Raw genomic sequence first — 23,056 nt, 5'->3', positions numbered from 1 at the left:
ATACCATATTGTGTTCCCATTGCATTTCCCTGATGATTAATGAGGCTTAACTTCTTTTATATGTTTATTGGCCATTATGTAATCCTACTTTGTAAAGTACTAATTCAATTATCTTACTCATTTTTCTATTGAGTTGTCTCTCTTTTTCTTAATGATTTGTAGTAGTTTTTAAAATATATCCAAGATAAGAGCCTTTGTCAGTTATAAGTATTAGAAATGTCTTCTACCACTATTTTGCTTGCCTTTCTACTCTCTTAATTCTCTGGGGGAATATAGCCACCATGAAAGAAGTCTGAGCACCCCGAGACTTCCATTGTGAGGGAGTCCAAACTAACCACATTGGAAAGGCTACATGGAGAGATGTTTAGCTAGCCTCAGCATTCTAGCCATTCCAGTGCAGACACCAAACGTGTGAATGAAGAAGCCATCTTAGATAATACAGCTCCAGCAAATTGACATGGAGAAGAATAAGGAACACATTGAGTAGCCACAACCAAGAACTCAGACACAGGACCATAAGTGAGTCATTGCAGGCATTTCTAGCCGTTTGAAGCACCCATGTAAGACCCCAGTCATTGTGGAATAAAATCTATCTCTCCTTGGTGGTACCCACCCAAATTCCTGACCCATAAAATCTCAAGCATAATAAGTGTTGTTGTCTGATACCACCAAGTTTGGGTGGATTGTTATGCAATGATAGATAATTGGAACAGAAGGTTCTCTGTGGGTCGGTGTAGAGCCAAGCTCTAAAGGACTTGAATGAGTACAGGAGAAGAGGGGTTCTGGGAGAAAAAAAACACATGAGCCCAGTTGGTGAATGAAGAATAAACCTGGAGTCTTTGGGTGTTGGTGAGGTGACCATGCCAACAAAGTGGATAGCGTTCTAGTTTAGCTGGTTTTCACTGTGCAGTCACTCTTATCAGTTGCCATAAAGCCAGGTTGCATCCTGAAAATGTCTCCTGTGCATGATTCTCCATGTAGCCTCAACTGCCTGGTTCCTCTGAACTACCTGAATGCGGTAAGCATCAGGGTCTGAGAAGGGGGCAGGGAGGAGGGATAAATGTGGCAAGATGTTCTTCACTCTTTACTGGTTAGTCAGAGAAAACAAAGAGAGACTTTGTTAGCATAATACCACATTAAAATGAAGCTATGATAGTTGTCCATCATGGTGAGAAAAATGTGATATGACTTCAGGATGCTTCACTCTGAAGAATCTGAAGTCACAACTCCTGGGATGGACCCAGGGCCCTGACTGAGGTCACCTTTAGAAAGGAAAAGAAGGAGAGACAGGAGATAGAATGATCTCCTGGATGTTTATCCGAGATATGCCTGGTACGTACTAAATGGATGACTCTGTAAGAAAAAAACTTTTGTTTGTTTATTTGTTTTTATTCCCCTAATACATTCTGAACTCAGTGTATAACCATTATTAGCAGTTAATAGTGAGACTACTCTCTGGAAATGAACTTTACCTACAAGCCCTACAAGATTTACCAAGGTCATGTATAGAAATTCTGAAAGAACTTGAAATCATGGAACAGGGGTTTAGGTGTAATTTTGGACGCAATTGAGAATTTCTCGTTTGTTAAAAGGGTTCTAAGTATATATTACAAACATAATTCCTACATACTCTTGGAGAAAGAAAGAAGGAGAAAGAGGCAGATGAGTTTCCAGCATGTAGGACTGGGTAGAAAGATGCACTGGCAAAGTTGACACTAGAATAAGACCAAGAACTAGCAAAAAGGGACAGTGGTGATGGGACAGAGTTTCCGTTTCACTGTGTCCCATCCCTTCCATTTCTCAACCTTGAAAATGGCCTTTGAAGGCATAAGTGGAATGAAGTGGTGATTTGAAAGAAAGTGTATGGTAACTGCATGCTCCAACTGTGAATAATAGCACAAAAAATTGTGGAGCACAAACTGGATGGTGCATAATGGCTTTTGTTGTCAATATCTTGTATCATAGCTTATTTCATAATGCTGGCATTTTGAACTACAGTAAATAAAAACTTTCTGAACCAAGAAGACTATATTTTTCTTCTTAGTGATACATAACTTCAGGTATCTTTAGAGGAAAGAAGAACATACTGGAGTTCAATAATAAAATGTTTATTTTAGTACTGAATGTGAAGATCCCTCAGCAGTAGTTTTAAAAAATGCATGATGAGAATACATGGCCCTTCAATGCAGTGATAATAAATAAATAAATAAAGCCCAGAGGCAGAAAAGCCCAACCAGATTCTACAGTCAAGATATGACCAAAAAAATGATTCATAAAATGAAAATTTATAGAGATTTCTAGTTCATATATATATATATTTCCTCATATAGGAACTACTCTCAGTAAATTTCCTTTTCCTTTCAGTCCTTTTCCTTGATCAAATTAGACACCTAGATGCTGACATAGAAAAAATAAACATATCTTTCATATTTCTTTGCTTTGTTAATTCTTTATTGTGATAAATAGTAGATTTTGTGTACAAATGGTAGATTTTGAGCTGTAACCCTAGCTAATTTTTGGCATTGGAGAATCTGGAGCTTCTGAGATCCGTTTACTATTTTTCTTTCAATGTAAAAGTCCTATTATCTGTGAAAGTGCACAGTATTTCTGACATCAATACTTACGTGGGATAACGTAAAGTGTTTTGAAAAGCATTATTTATGACATTAAAATAGTTGTACCGATGTTGATGATGTTGTTTGTGATGATAATAGTGTTACTAAGTATATACAGACTTGCATGTCAAATATCACATATTCTAGAAGTTAAATAGAAAGAAAAATGGTCATTTTTTCTATTGAAAAAGGAAAATTGAGATTTTCCCTGGTGATGGTCTTTTAACATAGGCTATTTTCTTTATAATAGTCTGTCAGTCTGTATTTATTGAGATCCACTGTGTGTAGAATTCATTTCTTGCTGTTTGGGAGAATTGTAAAAAGTAGTAGTGAAGTCTCTGCACGAATATATTTTGTAATGGGAAGAAGAACAAACAATTTCACATACCTAACATGTATGTGAAAGCATATGTGTGTATTAAATTACGTACATACCTCATTGTACATTTCTCACTCACATATCCGCTTTTTCAATTATTTAGTAGGGGGATGGCAAACTATCAGCTGAGGGCCAAATCCAGCCAGCAGCCTGCTTTTGTACGGCCCTTGAGCTAAGAATGCTTTTTTCATTTTTAAAAGGTTGCGAAAAAATGGAAACAAAGAAGAATATGCAACACAGACAGAATGTGTCCCACAAAGCCTGAAATATTTACTACCTGGCTCTTTACAGGAAAAAAATTGTTGGCCCTTGATTTAATCTACAAAACGATGAAGTTTTGCTAAATTAGAGAGACAAGAATTGTCTGGGGTTAATGTGAGATCGAGTGCAGAATGATCTCTAACTGCACTGGACAAAGCTTGAATAAAGATACCTCTCATTTGTACTGCGCTGGCCTTCAAAGCTCTTCCTGTATGAAAGGTAAAAATACATACTGAAATCATACTTATTACTACAGGAAGTTTCACGTGTTGATTCCCCACCCAGGTGCACAAATCTCTGTCACCTCTGATGGTAGAGACTATTCAAGTCAAATAAGTAAATCTAGGTCTCCATTCTCTCTTTCCTATCACCAAGCTAGTTTTCAACGTTTTAGCATTCTGTTTATAAAATGTGCCCGTAAGGACCTTGGAGTGCTCACTCAGAGACAATTTAACCTTCTGTACTCGATTCCATGGCTAATTGTGACATTACTGCTGATTGAAGTTGCTGTTGGATGTGACAGAAAAGACCTATATTTTCTCAACATTTCTTTGGTTTGTGTACCAGAAAGCTGCCTTTTGATTCAGAGCTGCAGCTGGAATTTGCAGTGTGTGACTCAGCCATTTGGTTTATGTTCTTTCCAATGCCTTTGTGGGGAAGTGTCATTTCATTTCTGCTTCAAAAGCATTTTTATGGGAGGTTCTGCTGGTATTTTTTAAAAATACCCTGCATCTCACAAGCATCCCATCATCCTCTAGCATCTCTCAGCTCTGCTACACAATATGAACTTGTCCTCTGATTTATCATTTAAGAGTGTGTGTGTGTGTGTGTGTGTGTGTGTTTTCATGCAGTTTCTTCATGAGTGTTCCATTCTCAGTCACTGAGCACAATTTTAGGGGATGCTAAGCTTATCTAGTGGAACAGTTACCTGGGAAGTCTTATTTTGGGTGTGTGCCCATGCATTACTCTTGGAGCAGTGATTAGAATTTTTGCTGTTTGATTTTATTCAACTTTAGTTGACCTAGTAGCCAAAAGTAGGCATAAATCACATATTATACGCCTCTTTAAACTCTCTGTGCCTTACTTTCCTCATCTGCCATATGGGAACAATAATAGAACCTAGCTCACAGTTGTGTTGGAGAATTAAATGAGATAATTCATGTAATTGTTTAGTTCAGTGCTTGGCACAGAATAAGCACTTGATAAATGTGAATACCATTGTCGTTATCATTATTATCTCTTTACTCTGACAGAGTGTTCTCTAGAGTATTCATTTAGTCATTCCACAGATATTTGGTGCCTACCATTCGCCAGGCACTGTCTTCAACACTGGATTATCAAAGACACTCTTTGAATCTTCACTGAAAATATAATAGGTTTGTATTGAACACAGATATGATCAGATGCCTGATAGATGCCTGGATCAGTGGTTTGGAGGACATGCGCAGGTCAGTGAGTTGATTTAAGTCTAAGTGGTTGTTCTTATCTCCAAGAGAAAACCTATGGGCTGGCTGCAATTGCTTACATTGACATATTAGTAATCTCTGCAGTCAGGCTGTTTATTCCATTTTATTACCAGTGCACCACATTTGTTCTACTTTGGGCCCTCTATATGTGCCACTCTCTGCCCATGACCATAGAATCACCACACCAGCCTGCCACAGATACCAGGATAAGCAATCCAGAGATGTGGGGCAAGGCCACCTTGCACTTGCTGACATGAGAGATGGCCTCAGGAATCCTTCAGTGTTCCAGAGAACCACTGCTTCTGACTTACAAAGTCCATAGAGTCTGGCTTAGAAGTCACTGCATAGGTAGGCACTATAGATTTCCCTTGGTGTAGCCTCTTCTGGGGAATAAAATTGTACTTATTGGTGGCTGCAGCAGAATCCTTTAGTAAATCTTGTGGCTTCTGCTGCTGGCTATAATCCTAAGAGTACCTCAGATTCTCAAATAGGACCTAAGACAGGGAGATAAAGGCAGTTGAGGAGATACTTGGCATCTTCCCATAGATATGATGGCCTCCTTAGGAGAACCTCCACCACTGCTTCCTTATGAACTTCATCATAGCTATAATAGCTTATTTAAATTCCTTGTCTACTGGAGATGCTGGCAGCTGTGTTCCTGACACATAGAGAAACCTGAGAGGGTGGAGCCAACCCACAGACACCCAGAAGTCTTTTTTCCTGAATTGGGAGCAAGAGACAGACAGAGGGACTCTTGGAAGTGGTGAGTCCCTGCTTCTGACTCAAGGTTCCGAGGGATGCCATGACTGCTGCAGTTCTCACATTCTGTGGGCCCCCCAATATCTGTACCCCAAATCCGTATTTTGGCTTAAGCTACTTCAGGTTGTGTATCTATGACTTGCAACTTAAAGAGTTCTGTCTAGGAGCCGAGCTGGTGGCATAGTGGTTAAGTTTATGTGCTCTGCTTTGGCAGCCTGGGTTGCATGGGTTCAGATTCTGGGCACTGACCTACCCTGCTCATCAAGCCATGCTGTGGTGGCAACCCATATACAAAAAATAGAGGAGGATGGGCACAGATGTTAGCTCAGGGCAGTTCTTCCTCAAGCAAAAGGAGGAAGATTGGCAACAGGCATTAACTCAGGGCCGATCTTCCTCATCAAAAAAAAAAAAAAGAAAAGAAAGAGAGAGAGTTCTATCTAAAATCCTCTCCACTCTCTCTCTCTCTCTCTTTCTTTTCCTGTGGAAGATTCGCCCTGAGCTAACATATGTTGCCAATCTTCCTCCTTTTTTGCTTGAGGAAGATTGCAGAGCTGCAGTGCCCTTTGGAGCCATGGAAGGCCTGCTGATTGCCATAAAAATGTCTTTCCACCTGGCCCTGGAGCAACTGTATGGTGCTTTGGTGATGTTTTCCAAATATTTGAGTCAAGTTCCATGTATCTTTAGGTTTTCCTGGGAGATTCTGCTATATACTGCCATGATTTTTTATTGTGGTAGGGAGAATATATACTTTAAGGGAGGAAAAAGAGGCAGCCAAAATATTTTCTGCCCATGTTGAAAAGTATCATGAATTCACTCAGAAGATTATACTGTTTACAAGATCCTATGAAGCCTTCAAGTCACCTCCAGAGGAAGCCAGTCCTCTGAAGTTACAAACTCTGTGTTTGGCGGCACTTCAAAAAAAATATGAACAGGTTCACCTCTTTGCTTGGAGACTTTCCGAAAAAAGAACAAAAATAATGAGCTACCTAAACCTTCATTTCAGAGGGAGATGGGGCTCACCTTCAAGTACAAATGCAGTTACTCAAAGAATCATCAAAATCTCTCCAATTCCAAGTTACTAGGACCAAAAACATCTTAAAAGCATCTCAGAAGAATATAAACTAAGGAATGACATCAGCATCATGGCAAAGTGAGTTGCTCCCTTAGTATCCCCTGCAAGTTACAACTAAATGGGCATTCATTGACCAGCAGAAGATTCCCTGCACAGCACAACAAGACATCTGAGAGATCCATGCAGCTATACATCTGAAGATGGAAAGACTGGATCCCTGGGAGGCAGTGGAACCAAGTGAGCGTACCCCTGTCTCTCCCTGGCAGCAGCAAGCTGGTTCACAGATCCTCACACAGCAGCCAGTGTGACTCTAAGAGGAGGCAGGATAACCTGGCCTGTGTGAATGCTTTCAGAGTTGCAGCCTGGCCTGCAGGAGCACCCACAATGCTGTGGCAGCCCCCCTGGTGGGAATGCTTGATACTGAGTGACATGGCTGTGGCTCAGCTCTCATAGAGGCACCTGCCCATTGAGCTCAGTGCAGGTGAGAAAGTGCCCCACCTGCTCAGAAGGTGTCCCCACTCATGGAGCACAGAAACCCATGGGACCAACTGAGTAGTAGCTTAACCCTTGCATGGTGCCATTCACCCCTAGTGCAGCTTAGGCAAGAAGACACCCCATCTGCAGAGCACAGCAGACCATGGGATTCACCGAGTGGCAGCTCAGCCCCTGTATAGGCACCCCTCCCACCCAGCATACAGCAGCTCAGTCAGTCCCCTGCTGAGCACACAGACCCTGCCTATGGTGCCAAACCCACCAGCCCAATGCAGAGGCCCTGCCCATGTGAGTGCAACCTGCAGAGTGGCTGCAGCCAGCCCAAGCAAATGCAAAGTAGCCCTACCCACATGCCACTTCCGGGAGACAGGACGAGATCAGAAAACACAGCTCCTGCTCTGCCCCAGAGGTGGCACGTGGAATCTGTGACACAAAACTATAAATGCACCAGCAAAGGATTAATTCATCAAAGAACATGAGGAACTACAGTCACACTTCAGAGCAGGGAGACAATGACAAGTCTCCAGAAACCAATCCTGAAGTCACAGAAATTTGCAATCTAAGTGACGGAGAATTCAAAATAGTTGTCATAAAGAAACTCAATGAGTTGCAAGAAAACTCAGAAAGACAGTTCAATGAGCTCAGAAATAAAATGTATGAGCAGACAGCATACTTCACCAAAGAGATTGAAACTCTAAAAAAAACGCAGAAATTCTAGATATGAAGGACACAGTTAATGAGATAAAAAATAATCTAGAATTCTTAAAAAATATAGCTGACATTATGGAGTAGAGAATTAGTGAGTTAGAGGATAGAAATATAGAAATCCTTCAAGTAGAGGAGGAGAGAGAACTAAGATTTTTAAAAAATGAAGAAATTCTTTGAGAACTATTTGACACAATTAGTAAAAGCAATAAAGGAATTATAAGTATTCCAGAGGGAGAACAGAAGGAGAAAGGAGCAGAGAGCTTGTTCAAAGAAATAATGGCTGAGAACTTCCCAAGCCTGGGGAAGGAACTAGACTAATAAGTGCATGAAGTCAATAGAACTCCTAATTACATCAATGCAAAAAGACTTTATCCAAGGCATATAATATTAAAACTGGCAAAAGTCAATGACAAAGAAAAAATATTAAGGGCAGCAAAGCAGAAGAAAATAACCTACAAAAGAACCCCTGTCAGGCTTTCAGCATATTTCTAAGCAGAAACCATACAGGCTAGGAGAGAATGGAATGATATGGTCAAAATACTGAAAGACAAAAACTTTCAGCTAAGAATATTCTATCCAGTGAAACTATCCTTCAGATACATTGGAGAAATAAAAGCTTTCCCAGATAGACAAAAGCTAAGAAAGTTCATGGCCACTGGACACCCCTTATAAAAAATAATGAAGGAAACCTTCCTACCTGAAACAAAAAGGAAAAGGTTTACAAAGATTTGAGCAAGGAGGTTTTGCTCAGAGTAATTAGGCAAGAAAAAGAAATAAAAGGTATCCAAATTGTAAAGGAAGAAGTGAAACTCTCTCTGTTTTGCAGACAAGATGATTCTACATATAGAAACCCTAAAGAATCCACCAGAAAACTGTTATAAATACTCAACAACTATAGCAAAGTTGCAGGCTACAAAGCCAACTTACAGAAATCAGTTGCATTTCTATACACTAATAATGAACTAGCAGAAAGAGAAGTCAAAAATACAATCCCTTTCACAATCACAACAAAAAGAATAAAATGTCTAGGAGTAATTTTAATCAAGGAGATGAAAGACCTATACACTGAAAACTATAAAACATTATTGAAAAAAATTGAAGAATCCGTAAAGAAATGGAAAGATATTCCATGCTCACAGATTGGAAGAATAAACATAGTTAAAATGCTCTCATTGCCTAAAGCAATCTACAAATTCAACGCAATGCCTATCAGAATCCGGATGACATTCTTCATGGAAATAGAAAAAAGGATCTTAAAACTTATATGGAATAAAAAAAGACCCCGAATAGCCAAAACAATCCTGAGAAAATAGAATAAAGCTGGAAGCATCACAATCCCTGACTTCAAAATATACTACAAAGCTATAGTAGTCAAAACAGCATGGTTCTGGCACAAAAACAGACACACAGATCAATGGAACAGAGTTGAAACCCAGAAATAAAACCACACACCTATGGAGAGCTAATCTTTTACAAAGGAGCCAAGAACATGCAACGGACAAAGGAAAATCTCTTCAATAAATGATGTCGGGAAAACTGGACAGCCACATGCAGAAGAATGAAAGTAGACCATTATCTTACACCATACACAAAATTAACTCAAAATGGATTCAAGACTTGAATGTAAGACCTGAAACAATAAAACTCCTAGAAGAAAATATAGGTAGTACACTCTTTGACATTGGTCTTAGCAGCATCTTTTTGAATACCATGTCTCCTCAGGCAAGGGAAACAAAAGAAAAAATTAACAAATGGGCCTACATCAGACTAAAAAGCTTCTGCAAAGCAAAGGAAACCAGGAACAAAACGAAAAGACAACCCACCAACTAGGAGAAAATATTTGCAAATCATATATCCAACAAGAGGTTAATTTCCAAAATATATAAAGAACTCAACAACAGAAAAACAAACAACCCAATCAAAAAATGGGCAGAGGATATGAACAGATATTTTTTCAAAGAAGATATGCAGATGACCAACAAGCACATGAAAAGATGCTCAAATCACTAATTATTAAGGAAATACAAATCAATACTACAATGAGATATCACCTTACACTTGTCAGAATGGCTACAATTACCAAGACAAAAAGTAACAAATGTTGGAGAGGATGTGGAGAAAAGGGAACCCTTATGCACGGCTGGTGGGAATGCAAACTGATGCAGCCACTATGGAAAACAGTATGGAGATTCCTCAAAAAATTAGAAATAGAACTACCATATGATCCAGCCATTCCACTACTGGGTATTTATCCAAAGAACGTGAAATTAACAATTTAAAGAGATTTATGCACCCCTATGTTCATTGAAGCATTATTCACAATAGCCAAGACGTGGAAGCAACCTAAGTGCCCATCAACTGAGGAATGGATAAAGAAGATAACGGGATACTACTCAGCTGTAAAAAAGAATCTTCCCATTTGTAGCAACATGGATGGACCTTGAGGGTATTATGTTAAGCAAAATAAGCCCGACAGAAAAAGACAAACACCATATGATTTCACTCATATGTGGAAGATGACAAACACATGGATAAAGAGAACAGATTAGTGGTTACCTGAGGGGAAAGGGGTTGGGGGTGACAGATAAAGGTTAGACTACTGGTGGCGAGCAGGATGCAGTCTATACAGAAACTGATAGATAATAATGTACACCTGGAATCACATAATGTTATAAACCGTTATGGCTGCAATAAAATAATTGAAAAAAAAAGAATGTAGACTAAGTTCAGAGGCAAGTACTGTATGGTTTGGTCAAAATGGCTCATCTTCAAGAGAACCTAAAACTGCCTTCCCAAGAAGCTGCAAAATGGGCTGAAAAGCCTGGGAAGTGAGAGAACAACAACAAAAATACTTGAAAACTCAAATGCATGAATGAATCATATTTTAAGTAATAAAGAGAGCCAATTAAAATCCCTGCTATGTATAACATCTGATTTTCTGGTGAGTCTGCACTGATTGCCTATCCTCTTGAGTATGGGTCTTGTTTTTCTGTTTCTTCATATCTAGTATCCTGGAAATTATGAATAATAGGATGGACAGACTCTGGATTCTGTTATGTTCTTTCAAAGAATATTGATTTTTATTTCAGTAGGCAGTTAACTTGGCTGGACCTGAACTTCAAACTGTCTCCCCCATAGTGAGCAGCAGCTGAAATATTTGTTCAGTTATTTTTGCCTTATCTGGGTTGCTTGGACTTTCCCTTGCACATGCATAGTTCAGGGGTCATCCAGAGTTTGTGCAGAGTTTATATGCAGAATTTAGAGTTCCTCTTACTGAATCTCTCCTTTCTGATATTTCTCCCTTACTTTCCAGCTGCTGTGTTCATGTAACCTCTGTTCTCTCATTCTTCAAGCCAGTAGGACTGCATGTTTTCTATCCCAGTTTTAGCCACCTTGTTTGGGACTGACTACAGCCTGTCCTCAGCTAAAAGCTATAAAAGAGGAAACTTATCCCATTTCATTCCATGTGCAGACTCTCCTTTAATATTTGTCTGATTTTAGTTACTCTTCATTGACTTCAGGTAGCTTTTTTTTTTTTTTTTTTGCTGAGGAAGATTCACCCTGAGCTAACATCTGTTGCCAAACTTGCTCTTTTTGACTTGAGGAAGATTTGCCATGAGCTAACATCTGTGCCAATCTTCCTTTATTTTGTATGTGGGTCGCTGCCTCAGCATGACCACTGGTGAGCAGTGTTGGTCCATGTCCAGGAATTGAACCTGGGCTACTAAAGTGGAGCACGCTGAACTTAACCACTAGGCCACGGGGCTGGCCCCCTCAGGTAGTTTTATATATTTTGTCCAGAGTTTCTAGCTGTTTTATGTGGGAAGGTTGGTCCCATAGGCGCTACTCCTCCATTACCAGAATGAGAACCTCCCCACAACAAGTATTTCTAAGGCCGTGACAGTGGCCCATGATGGATAGATTTATATAGCGGCTTTCTGCTACAGAGTAAAGAAATTTATTGCAAATTAAACTCCTACCATCCTACCAAGAAAAGGTATGCATAAGTCCCAAATGTATAAGGCAAGAAAAGGTTGGTCCTCTCTTTTAACTACAAGTATACCCATGTGAAGAACGAAGTCCAATCCCCACAAAGAGTCCCTTGAAATCACAGTACTTCTATTAATTCTTAGTATGTGATGGTTTAAAATAAAGATCACTATTTTGTCAGAGTCACTAATGGTCTAGAATGAATGAGAGCTATCAATAAACATCAATGTCCATCTTTGTGATGGACAAAGAAAAAGTGGCATTCCCAAGGAATGCTTTTAAAAATTCAAAGCTCATTTCCCCATAATTAGTCCATAAACCCACCGCCACCAACGGAAAATCTGCATGAACTTTCCTCTTCTTCCCACCTATAATTCTGCCCATTGTAACAAATTTTTTTACCTCTTTCATGCCTTCCTTTGAGGCCATTGTAACTGGATTTCCTCTGTGGAAACATTTTAGAAGAGAGAGAGAAAGAGGTGGGGATGGAGGAGAAAAGGAAAAAAAGAGAGAACGAGAGCGAGAGAGACCCTGTGATTGGCTGGGGTGTATGTGTCTGTGTTTGATGTTGGAGAAGAGATTAGAGACTTGGAAAAACCTTTGTTGGTGAGCCAACAGTGGGGGCAGAACCTGTGCATGCCTTGCTGGATGCTAATGCTGCCTGAATAATGGGAAATGATCACAAAGTCCTTCTGTTTGTCTCCAAATCATGACTTATATGTACCTAAATATATTCATGAAGCAAATTCAGTAATCTTTGCTTCACAAATATTAAGGGAATACATATTTTCATTTGCATTCTTTAACTCTAACTTCAGTCTTCTCTCCTACATGATGGTTTTCTGCTTTTGTAGCAGGAGGTAGTTCTTAATTACTGAGAAGCATTGACTGCATTCCAACTCTCTCTCAACCTGAGCGATGCTGACAAAAACAGACCAAACTAGCACTGAAATCTTTCTGGAAGGGTGAGGCATTATCAAGGGAACTATCTTATCGAAGCCAGGATGGGTTGAATCTGCTGTCTGAGGAGTTGTTTTATGTAAGTCAAAGTAGATTCTGAAGAGAATGATCTTTTCTATTTAAAAAGCTTTTTTTCGTTTTGCTTTGTTTTCTGGTAGACAGAACCCTTTGCTTATTCCCAATAAAGTAAGCTGCTTCTTCTAATTCATTGATGCTTATTTGTGTGTTTCATCTCTTTTTGTGTCTGAAGGACAGACTGTTTGTGAATAATAGCTATATAACTCTCCCTGTGATGGTCAAAGGCAATTGTACCTAGCAGAGGGCTTTGTACATTGCCATCGTCAATAAATAATTATTATGGTGATAGGGATTTGTCTACACCTTTCAATAAAGAGGCAGAAATGAAATTACCAGTAAAGTAATGCATCAGTGGCCCAGTTAGGCAATTAGAGGTATTGAAAATCATGACAAATTGCTTTTTAAAAGGGTATGGTTTTTTTCCCCACTACTGTGTTTCAGGTCAGTAATTTTAAGTTCCTCAGACGTGAACTTTTTCTACATATACAAGAGATGACCATATTCTTAACCCATTTTAGATGTCAAAATGACAAACTTGAAAATTATTAGGTAAAAAGACAACTTACAAACTATTCTTCAGGTGGTAATTTCTATAAATCCAAGGAGTTAAAAGAACCTTTTGCCTACGAAAAGGTGAAAAACTCCTTATTTTCATTTTCAAGGAATCACAGGAAATCATGAAAGCATAAAATTCTTCTATAGAATGTCAATGTCAATTAATGATAACATTAAATAGAGTCAGAACTATTGATGTTTTGCAAATTCACCTTTTGGAGACACTTGGCGGAAACTGAAAAATCAAGGTCACTTGACTTTTTCTACTTCATTAAAATGGTGAAGCCAGATTTTGTCTTGGTAAATAATTTAAAAGTGTGAAATGATGTGTATAACTGAAATAAAAGTAATGAAGAAAGAGGCATGTTTTTCTCAGTATAACATTTTTAAATCACTATGGATGCAGAATGACTAGTTACTAGTAAAAGGCTTGACTATTTGGAATGAATTCTATATCGATTTGTGTTAATTAATACATCTTTCTTGCTACGAGAAGTTGAATCCCCATGAACTATAAATAAAATGCATCCTCCAAAACTAGAATATTTTTGAACAGATCTATATCTGGTTGAAAAAATCTAAAGGAAGAAATGAAAACAAATATAAACATTTTTTTAAAACTTACATTTTTATACTGGTTTAAGAACTACAAAAATGTTTCAAATATATTCGTGTGGTTTTTCGTAGTTATCCTATGCAATAAAAGGAGCAGATATACTCTTCCAGATTAAAAAACTGAACCGTAGAAAAGTTAAGAGATTTGCTCAAGGTCTAAAGGAGAGGTGGGATTAAAACTTGGAATTCATGATTCAATTTTCAGTGCTCTTCTATTGAAGTACTTAAACCACTGCTTTAGATTTATTTATGTATGTGTCTGCCTCTTGCAGAGAACTCCTTGAGAGCAGGGATCTCCTGAATGAATCCCCAGTGCTTAACAAACCTCCTAGCTCATGGAAGGCGTTCACTTTATGTTCACTGAATTAGAGTGGAATAAATTAAATTGATGAGCTGAGGTTTATAAGAGGAAAGACAACACTGCTTTCATATCCTAGAAAATTGTACACCCATCGTAATGCTTAATAATTCAAGTTTGCATTAGTTGGGGAAAAGTCCATTGCAAACATTCACATGGCCCTTGGTTGCACCAATATATCCTGACACACTCAACATATGCAGACCAAGACTCTACTGTAGTCATATATTGCAAATTATTGGCAATGGCTGCTTTCTGGCTTTTTTCTCCCTTATCTTTTATTATCCCACCTTTGGTGGGATGCCTGTCCAATTTGTAACCCGACTGGAAAATCTTTCCTCAACTTATGTGCTATAACTCATCTTCTCATTAGTGGGAAAACCAATCTATTCTTTTTCAAGCACACAGGATAATGTATTGCGTCTAAGTGAGACTCATTACTCTTCCTTGTAAAATGGCCCCCCAAAGCACTTTAACTCCGGTCACTAACATCATTTTAGGGTAGCCGAGATTAAGACCTTTTATGTATCCCCACATTTACGTCACAACTTCTCTAATGTGGTGGCCTCAGGAAAGTGAAACATAAGCAGGTCCATTTCTAAGGGAAAGAAGCTGCATCTTAAAGGCCAGATAACAGTTCTAGCTACTCAAGTAGATGAATCACAGCACAGTGTGAGATATTGAAAAATATTAAAGAATGCTGTGCAAAGTTTTCTGCCATCAAGGAGATAATGATCTATTTAAGGAATCAAGATTCTCAACACAATTAGCAGGCAATGCAGAACTGCGCTAAATTATGTAGTACAGAATCCAAGTGCTACAGGAAATAAGAGCAAGGGAAATTGCTGCAGACTAGGGCCATCAGGGAAGAGAAAGGGTTTGCAGGGCACCACTTCTTGCTCGTGACTCTCTTTCCAGCTCTAAATTGGGCCTATACCAGACTACTCAGAATGCTTGCTGTAATAATTCATCACAAAATACTCCTTTCTTCTTGACCTCCTTTTTTTTTTTTTTTTGGAGGAAGATTAGCCCTGAGCTAACTGCTGCCAATCCTCCACTTTTTGCTGAGGAAGACTGGCCCTGAGCTAACATCTTCTTCTACTTTATATGTGGGAAGCCTGCCACAGCATGGCTTGACAAGCAGTGCATAGGTCTGCACCTGGGATCTGAACTGGCGAACCCTGGGCGGCTGAAGCAGAACATGTGAACTTAACGGCTGTGCCACCAGGCCGGCCCCTTGACCTCCTTTTGGTTAAGCCAGTCTCATTTGAATTTCTTTGGCTCCCTATTTCACACTGTATTTTTAGTACACTGAGCTTATATTATCCTTTAAGTAATATATACATACAAATAATTTCCATTTTATTTTTCAATTTGTTTAAGGAAGGAACGCAAATTTTTTTCTGTCATGTCCTCCATTGCATTAAGTAGTGTCCTCAACAACTTATCCACTCAATTGAAGTTGTTGGTTGATGGAATAAAATGACTGGGCTCTGGCATGTTCACATCTAGTAAAGTATCTGGCATATAGTAAGTACACAATAAATATATATATATTTTTTTGAGGAAGATTAGCCCTGAGCTAATTGCTGCCAATCCTCCTCTTTTTGCTGAGAAAGACTGGCCCTGAGCTAACATCCATGCCAATCTTCCTCTATTTTATACCTGGGACGCCTACCACAGCATGGCTTGCCAAGCCGTGCCGTGTCCGCGCCCGGGATTCAAACCGATGAACCCCGGGCCACCAAAGCAGAACGTGCGCACTTAACTGCTGCGCCACTGGGCTGGCCCCCACAATAAATATTTTGATGAAAATCCATCTAGATGTTAAATCAATGCATTCACTGGTCACTTTTCATTGCTTTATTATCAATTTAATCATTCAGCCAATAGATAGTTTTACACATGCATGCAAGTAAGAAGGAAACAGTTAATTGAGTTACTGTAAGTAGAGATGGCTTGTGGTAATTGGGCCATATTATCTCAAGAATATATGTATATATACATAAACACATTGCCATAGACACAGAGTTTGAAGTCTGTTACAAGATCTAAATCTTCATGTAGCAATTCTTCAATTTTAGTGTAAATAAGGTTATATAAAGTATTTGTCCTAAAAATTAAACACTACCCAACCATTTTTCTGTGTCTCTTTTATTGATTAATTGTCGTTTTGATTCATTGCTTGCTGCATTTAAAACAAAAGGCAAAAACTGGCTAGGCTTTAGAAAATGCCGTGTAGGGAGCAATCTACTACAACCAGCAAATGCTTAATGTCTGTTACATTTCTTCTACTGTGAGAGTCTCAGGTAAGTGGAGTAGTGGCTTTTGTAGTTAAACTTATGTTGAAACCTTGTCTCTACATCATGGCATATTCATACAGTGAAAAGAACCAACTATGTACAACTACTCTTAATATCATGAATGAATCTCTCAAACTTAGCGTTGAGTGAAAGAAGGCAGAAGAGTGCATATTCTATGACACTATTAATGTAAAATACTAAAACTGGCAAAACTAATATGCACTATTCGAAGTAAGGATACTGGTTTCCTTGAAGGGGAAGGGTTTGTGATGGAAAGAAGCAGGAGGATGGCCTCCACAGTACTGATCAGATTCTGTTTCTTGATCTGGCTCCTACTTTCACAGTTGTGTTCAGTTGGTGAAAAATCATAGAGCTGTATAATTAAAATGTGTTTGTTTACTTGTATGTTTATTTTATTTTCATAAAGCATTTTAAAATTAGGTTAATATTTACCTTCTAGGGTTAACATGAGGACCAAGTCAAATGGCATTTATGAAAATGCTCGGCAGACACTGCATTCAATAAACAATCAATAAACATTTCTTCCTAATATGTTTAATACTTACACCCCCAAATATCTCACAAATAAGATTTTTGCATAATTTGTATCATATTTATTTTAATATATGATATAATGAAGCAGTGCACTAATATCTTTCAGAACATATCTGCTCTTTCTTCTTCTCCTGTCCTGCAGACATTCACAAACAACAAATAGTACCCTAATAGAACTGCTTTGTCAGGTTGCTATTCATGAGTCATTCCTTGCTGAAATTGTGTGCACACATAGCAACTGTGTAATAGTACCCATCATACACTAATAATGAGTGAACAGTAGCAGAATGGAGCTCGTAATAGAACAAAAAACACACAACAATCAGAGCAAAAGACCTTTCCATTTTTTTCAACTGGCAGGAAAAATATTGCTTGAAATTGTGATTTGGCAGTACATCTCAAAGAAAATAATATGAAATGACTTCCTGCATCGTCAATTTACTGATCAGGGCCCAATGGATATAAACATTATGCTGAGGAGTTCTTTCTAGCTCTTGGACCAAACAGAGCATGTTGAGGACTGATAGAATCCCTAGGTTCTCTGACTGTGCATTTCCTGCAAATTGCCTTAAAACTTTGGATTGGATAATTTCTAAAGAACAGAATCAAACATGACTACTTTTATTTGCCAGGTTTTTGTCTAATTGTAGCGAGTCACTTACTCTGGTTTGCTCACTAATGGTAGCCAATATCTTTCTTATCTGATTACATATCGTCTATTGCCCAATCTAATTATCACATTAAAGTTAAAGGATGATCATTGAGGGATTGGGTTTTACAATGAAACCATTATACTACACACTGGAGCTAAGCATCCCTCATAGCTATTATCATGCATATGTATTGTATGCTTGGGCCTCAATGTCTTCATAAAAAATTCCTGTGGCGAAAATATTTTTATGGTTCCTGGAATTGCTTTGCATTTACTTTTTTATCGATACAATAACTATATTAAGGTTTGAAGATCAATGTTGAACCTGCTTTCTGAAATCTTAAATAATCAACTTTTCCCTGGTGAAAGCAAAAACAGAAGACCTTAGAGACTTATTGTAATTGATTTTTCTTAGAACTGCAAAAACGTTTGTGAAGCAGCAAGAGAAACAAAGGGAGAAAATCTAAAGCAATTAGATATGACATTTCAGAAGATGGACTTGTTTATCCGGAGACAAAACGCCACCTGCAAAACTCTTCTTAACTGACTTTATGACAACACTTCCCCCAAACCAATAAGACAACTCCTCACGTTTATAAATGAAAAACAGGCGGCGGGCTCTGTGGCTGAGTGGTCAAGTTCATGCGCTGTACTTCAGCGGCCTGGGGTTTGCCGGTTTGGATACTGGGTGCGGATCTATGCACCGCTCATCAAGACAGGCTGTGGCAGCATCCTACGTGGAAGAACTAGAATGACTTACAACTAGGATATCTAGGATATACAACTATGTACTGGGGCTTTGGGGAGGAAAAAAAAAGAGGAAAATTGGCAACAGATGTTAACTCAGGGCCAATCTTCCTTACCAAAAAAAATATATATATATACCTTTGGGGAAAAAAAGACAAACAATCCTACTGAGTTAAACACAGAAACGAGAAAAAATGCTGATTTTGATAAAGTAAACGGGACTCTAACGTATCGGTACTGGTCTCCATGATCCTCACACACTAGCCTTGCTAACTATACTTACATGATGTACCGATCAGCCATGGTTGGTTTTATTAAGCAAACAATGTTAGCAGTCGGAAAAGGTACAAAACAGCAGACATCTGTCTCTTCTAAAACTAATGTTTTTGAATGAGCAATGTTGTGGTTGGCTTATTTATTCAAGGTTGTTCTAATGAACACCAGGCAAATATAGCAAGATCCCCTTTTCTTAAAAGGGGAAGTGTTACCGGTAACATAACTGAAGTCATGTATTTTCAAGAAGTTTTGGACCTCAGAAATAATTACGCCTCCAAAAAGACGTACAAATGTCCAACACGTATATGAAAATATGCTCACCATCACTAATCATCAGGGAAATGCAAATCAAGAGTACAATAACATATCACCTCACACCTGTTAGGATGGCTATTATCAAAAAAAACAAGAGACAAGAAGTGTTGGCAAAGATATGGAGAAATTGGAACCCTTGGTGAGAATGCAAAGTAATGTAGCTGTTATGGAAAACAATACGGAAGCTCCTCAAAAATTAAAAATAGAACTACCATATGATTCAACAATTCTACTTCTGGGTATATATCCAAAGGAATTTAAATTGTTATCTCAAAGAGATAGCTGCAATCCCATGTTCCCAACACAATTCACAATAGCCAAGATACGGAAACAATCTAAATATATGTCAACAGATGAAGGGATAAAGAAAATATATATGTATATATATATACAATGGAATATTATTCAACCTTACGAAAGAAGGAAATACTGCCATTTGAGACAACATGGATGAACCTGAAGGACGTTATGCTAAGTGAAATAAGTCAGATGCAGAAAGACAAATACCGCATGATCTCAATTATATGTGGAATTTAAAATAGTCCAATTCATAGAAGCAGAGAATAAAATGGTGGTTTCTAGGAGCTTGGGGGAGGGGGTAATGGGGTGATGTTGGTCGAAGGTTATAAACTTCCAGACTTTTTCTATTACTATAAATTACAAAAGTATGCTTATGAAGATGGTATAAAATGAATTTAATCCTGCAGAAAGCACTTAATTATCCATGCATGGGTAGTTCCCCAGTTCATCCATCAATCCATCCATCTTTGTATCTTCTGTTTATCTATTCAACAATTCATTCATTTATTCATTCACTCATTCACACCAAATACTTAATGACATTCCACTGTATGTCAAGCACTATGCAATTAAATTGCTTTTAAAAAGTTGTCTTTGGGGAAAGAAAAATGTGATAACGATTGAGAAACCCTAACTATTTGAAAGCTAAGAAAATGAAGAGCTTGGAACTTATTATCAAGCTAAGTGTCTTCAATCACCTTCCAAATGTTTTGCTGAGTAGGTGCGTTATAGATTGCTTGCATCTTATTTTGGAGTGATTACCAATGACATTAATAATTTCATTTAAGAAGATGGCAGTGGAATTTTTCATTTTACATTTCTCTTTAGACACTTACATAAAGTGATGTATGTAAAGGATGCAATGTATAACTTGTTAGGATGTTTTCCATAATATCCTTCACTCTCTGTTGACCACATGATTAAGAGAAAGTTACAGTATGATAGCACACCTGGGATGAGAGCATACAAGTTCTCCTTGAAGCACTGAAAATTATAGGAGCAACAGAAAAAAATTATTGAGAAATATCACTCAGGGAATGACCACTTAGGAGTCGGTGGCAGCGGCATCAACAAGGGGCTGTGATAAGCTTGGGCAATGTCATATATTCCAAAACCTTTCCTATTCTTCCTGCACCGGGAAGAATAATAGGCAAGCCAGCTCACTGCAGGTAAAAGGTGCGGATGCTGATTAAATGCCTTACTTGTACGGCACTGTATTTTATGCAGAGCCTCACTTCACTGCTGGATTCTGTGAGGGGGAAATGTATGTAAATAATTAGAGGACACTTTGGTAAGATCAACATCTTGAATTGTTTTTTCTTTCTTCTTGGAGCTACAGGTACAATTCTAGTTTTCAAGCGAATCAACTGATTCAACTTTAATTCTTAAATTAAGAGGCACCGTTTAAAGTGTTTTACTTTAAATCCACATAGAGAAAAATCCTCTAACAGATTACCTAAGAACAGGCCAACAATTATCCTAGTTTATAGCAAACTGAACATTCTTTGAGCAGCAAAGATTATGCCTCTCCTTGCTGTGTGCATTATGCTCAGGACTCATCTTCATTAGGACTTAGACCTGATGGGCTGAGGAGGGTTGCAGCGTCCAGACTTACTAGAGAGGTTCGCACTCGGGCTAGGTGAGTACAGGATGCTCATATTTATTCTTCCTCATTATCTCATGTTCATGTGTCCTTTTAATAGACATTCACGCAGCGATGAGGCTGTAAACCTCCTATCCAGATGGCAGACCCCTCTTTGAAGAAATGTTTGCAAAGGTCCCTGCCCAACTGACAACAATTTATTCTTTCCTAACATGCTTATTGGCTGCCATAGAGCAATGGGAGGTATCTAATTTGGGCAGTATGAACTTGGCAATTCGTGTATAATTGTTGGCTTATTGAGCCAGGGTATTTTCACTTTTATGATTAAACTCACTTTTATACTCTTGCTGATGAGTTTTCTGGTACCTAAATGTAAGCCCAAACTACTTCCATATTCATCGGTCATTATTCTCAGCTGGAAATTTCTTATGTTTTCTCATATGCAGCATGAACAAGAAACAGCCAAACCAATGAATAAGCAATTCCTGCACTGTCAATTTTATTTTTTTATTGAAAAAACATATTTATATTTTGATAAGTACACAAATCATAAGCGTATGTCTCAGTGAATTGCCATGAAATGAACATATCTATGTAACCAGCATTCATATCAAGATACAGAATATTACCCAGAAGCCGCGCTTGTGCCTGCGTGGTCACAATTCCCCTTCCTGGTATAACCACTGTCCTGACTTCTAATACCATAAATTAGTTTTTCTGAAATTGAACTTTGTAGAAATAAAAAAAATTCAGTGTGTACTCTTTTGGGTAAGGCTTCATTTACTCGTCATTTTATTTGTGATATTTATCCTTGCACCTGTGAGTAGTTATAATTTGTCCATTATCACTGCTCTATGGCATCCATTATATGAATATACCATGATATATTTATCCATTTTACTGTTGGTGGGCAACTGGGCAGTTTTCACTTTGGGGTTATTACAAATAGAGCTGTCATGTACATTTTTGTCAATGTCTTTTAGTAAACATATCTTTTGACCTGTCTCCTTGCTGTAGTTGGAAGAAAAATTACAAACTAAACCAGAAGTACCCACCTAAAAGATAAGCCTGTGATGCCACTGTTATTTGGGACCTGCTATGTGACTAACTGGATTTTGAACATAAACAACTCCCTCTGCCACAATGCTTTCCCTCAGGAACGCAAACTCATTGAGCAACTTAGCAAAATAGCCCCAAGATACTCCTGTTCTCAGTTGAAAACCAACCAGATTTCAGTTAGGGATGAAAGCAAAATTTAGGATAAAAATATGCAAGCTTAAAGCCATATAGAACAGCACAGCCAAAAACACTCATTAAAATTACTCATGAACAAAAGAGATTTGCACTAATTAAAATGCCTAGTCACTGTAGAGTGGATTAACAGGGAAGACTGATTTAGTACCAAATGGCTTCATTTTATGGCTTTACATCAAACTTTTGAAATATTTTCAGTTAAGGAAATGAAACGAAGATGAAAAAAAAACCTCACAGGGAAACAGATAAAATACCACAGACCTAAGGAGATCCATTATCATCATTATGGCAGTATTTTCTATCACATTTATGAATTTGGGCAATTTTTATCACACTTGTTGTTAAGGGACAATTGAGCAGGTGCCATTTTATGAGCTACTAATTCTTTAGTGATTCCCAAGTGGAGGATCCACACACAAGGGTCAATTATTATGAGTCTAATAGAAGTGCTGTGATTGGGAAAAATGCAAAGTAACATTAATCTCCCCATTGCTCCCTTGAGCAGAGTTCAGCTGTAAATTTCAGTCCTGAGGAGCTTGGAGACCACCAACGTGGCCAGAAGAGTTTCAGATTTGCTACATCAAGGGCAGAGTGAGCTGATTGTTTTTAATATAATTTTATAAAATCAGTTCCTACTTTTAACATTATAGGAATATTTAAAGGAAAGGAATATTAAATATTATTCCTATAATTAAAATATAGGCTGTACATTTCAATATGTTTCCCTGATATTTTAACCTTCA

Source organism: Equus quagga, chromosome 10 (genome assembly GCF_021613505.1).
Source record: "Equus quagga isolate Etosha38 chromosome 10, UCLA_HA_Equagga_1.0, whole genome shotgun sequence".
NCBI lineage: Eukaryota > Metazoa > Chordata > Mammalia > Perissodactyla > Equidae > Equus > Equus quagga.
This window is presented reverse-complemented; position numbering follows the sequence as displayed.